This window comes from Alosa sapidissima, chromosome 11 (genome assembly GCF_018492685.1).
Source record: "Alosa sapidissima isolate fAloSap1 chromosome 11, fAloSap1.pri, whole genome shotgun sequence".
Lineage (NCBI taxonomy): Eukaryota > Metazoa > Chordata > Actinopteri > Clupeiformes > Clupeidae > Alosa > Alosa sapidissima.
Genome location: NC_055967.1, coordinates 6017625 through 6020564, shown reverse-complemented (window position 1 = coordinate 6020564; position 2940 = coordinate 6017625).

Here is a 2940-nt window from a genome sequence, read left to right as displayed (position 1 = left end):
CAATGATAAGAACCTTCTGCAATTAGCGCTGAGTTTCAGAGGAGAGTCCAAGGCTTAATGAGAGCCGACACAAATTGCATACATGTCAGACCATCGTACAAATGTACGGCTATGTCGAGAACTGCCTGTGCTGCCAAGACTACTGCGGATTCGTCTGGATTGGCTGCTTCAAGGGCTCTTTCATTATGGTACTACACGGTCACTAACTTCACATAATGAAAGCCCTGTGAGTGCTGATGGTGGTGATCTTTACAGGTGCAGTCATAAGTTCCAAAAAGCTGGCAAACCTGATGCTCACTAGTAACACACAAACAACACAAGGAGAGTGATTACACTTACACACATTTGTCATGTGCTTTCAACATCAGCCTATGTGCACGCCAACAAGCGGAATGTGTTTTTCATGTATTTTTTAACATTGTCTTTTACTCAGAAGAACTGAACCTGTGAGGACTGAACCTACTCCATCTTTTTGTGTTCTCGGAATACCATTGAAAGCTCTTAAGAACGCAATCAGACAGGCTTCTCGTCAAAAATGAGACTGTAGTGGATTGCGTGATGGATTTGACCAGGGGACAGCCCTCTTTTCAAGCCAGACTATGAATTCTAATTGAAATGCTCCCGTGGAGTGGGCTACTTAGCTGCCCAACATTGAATTGCACCGCAACACAGACGTGGTTGTCTCTCACACGCCTGGGCACTTGGACCAAATGGACCGGCCCTTCACGTGGAGTTAAGGGCACTTCACGTTGCAATTTCATAGATATTGCTCCACTCATCAGTGGAGCATCAAAACAGCGTTTATGATTTTAGCTGGAATTACTGAAATGGTGTGAGGAAAGCCAGCCACTTAAACAGACTAGTAGAACATCACAATGCTGTTGCAGCCACTGTTTCACCCATATGTAAGGTATAAAATATTTTAATCACACTTATCCAATATACATATACAATATACAATAATATACAATATACATACAATAATAGACTACATGATATATCTATAAACAGCTTCCATATACATTGCATTATAAAATGGCATAATGCCCTTCAGCATGATAGGTTGGTTATACTTTAACAAGTTTTGGTAACCCTTTCTTTTGTAAATGATTGGGAAGTTCTATCTTTCTAGGTTTAACACGAATAAACCTGGGCCCAGTTTCCCGATAACGACGGAGACACGCTCTTAAGAGGGTTTTCTACGATTCATCTTACGATCGTTCGTTTGGTATTTCCGACTGTTTCCTGAACATGGTCGTGGCGTGAACACGCGTGCACTGCTCTTAAGGGGAGCTGTCCACGTTAATAGTTCTGAAATATCCTCTGATTTGATGGTGATGTCAGTTGACGGCACGTCACAGCTTATACCGTTTAAACTTCGGATCTATATTAATTCACATCAATACGAAAATAGAAACACTTTGACATCTGCATGTAAGCATCCCAAGTAGGTTAGGCTATATACCACACACAGACAGAAATAATTGTAATCATCTAAGATTTGATTGTTGCACCATGCAATAATTTTTCGCGGTGTTTAAAGATAAGAAAGAAGTCGAGTAAGAAAGTGAGGAAATGTGTAGGCTTAGATTTTGATGCAGTGCAGACTAAACCACATGTTCCTTTCTCTGCTTTTACCTCATAGGCCTAATATATAGCCTTCACTTAGCAAAGATAATGGCAAACTATTCTGGCAACGTCTCGTTTCATAACTTGATTGCATTTTTGTCCGCTTTTCATCACATTATTATGACCATTAAAATGTAGGCTATGTTATTTTGCACGCTAAAATCTGATTCATCACAGGTAAACACAATAAAGAATGGGAACGTAACCTGGATTATGTATTCTAAATTGTAATTCCTCTGTAGGCTATGTCCTGTTGGTGACCTCAGTGAGAAGTACTGTTAAGACGCTCTTAGCCGGTAACGAGAACTCTGGAGCACTCGTAGATCTACGAGTGTTTTCACGACGCTCTTAAGCTACGATGGTTTCGGGAAACAGTCGGCAAATCTTAAGACGTTCGTAAGAGGGACTTTTACGACGCTCTTAGGCTTAAGATGCTTTCGGGGAACTGGGCCCTGGGCCCTCTTACGAATGAATGAATAAATTTACGTTCCCATTCTTTATTGTGTTTACCTGTGATGAATCAGATTTTAGCGTGCAAAATAGCATAGCCTACATTTAATGGTCATAATAATGTGATGAAAAGCAGACAAAAATGCAATCAAGTGAGACGTTGCCAGAATAGTTTGCCATTATCTTTGCTAAGTGAGGGATATATTTTATTAGGCCTATGAGGTAAAAGCAGAGAAACAAACATGTGGTTTAGTCTGTAGGCCTACTGCATCAAAATCTAAGCCTACACATTTTCTCACTTTCTTACTCGACTTCTTCTTATCTTCAAACATGTTCTTAAGTGACATAGGGAACAATTATTGCATGGTGCAACAATTTAATCTTAAATAATTGCAATTATTTATGTCTGTGTGTGGTATATAACCTTGGGATGCTTACATGCAGATGTCAAAGTGTTTCTATTTTCGTATTCATGTGAATGTAATGTGTCCGAAGTTTAAACGGTAGGATCACCATCAAATCAGAGGATATTTCAGAACTATTAACGTGGACAGCTCCCCTTAAGAGCATCTTAAAGGACAATTCCGGCGCAAAATGAACCTAGGGGTTGATAACACATGTGTACCGAGTTCGACCATTCGGGATCCGCTGGGATTTGTTTTCATGCTAGTCGAATGTGACCAGTTTTATTGCAAACTGCTGGTGTAGGCTACCTGCGGACATTGTGAAGCTATGGCCACCGAAGAGGAGTGCCTGTGTTGCATGGAGTGGGACCTGTTGCGTTGCGACCCCCAAGAGACGCAGTGTTTTGTAGACGCAGAGTCTGAAGATTTCCCCTCATTGATAAACGGCTGTAGTTAA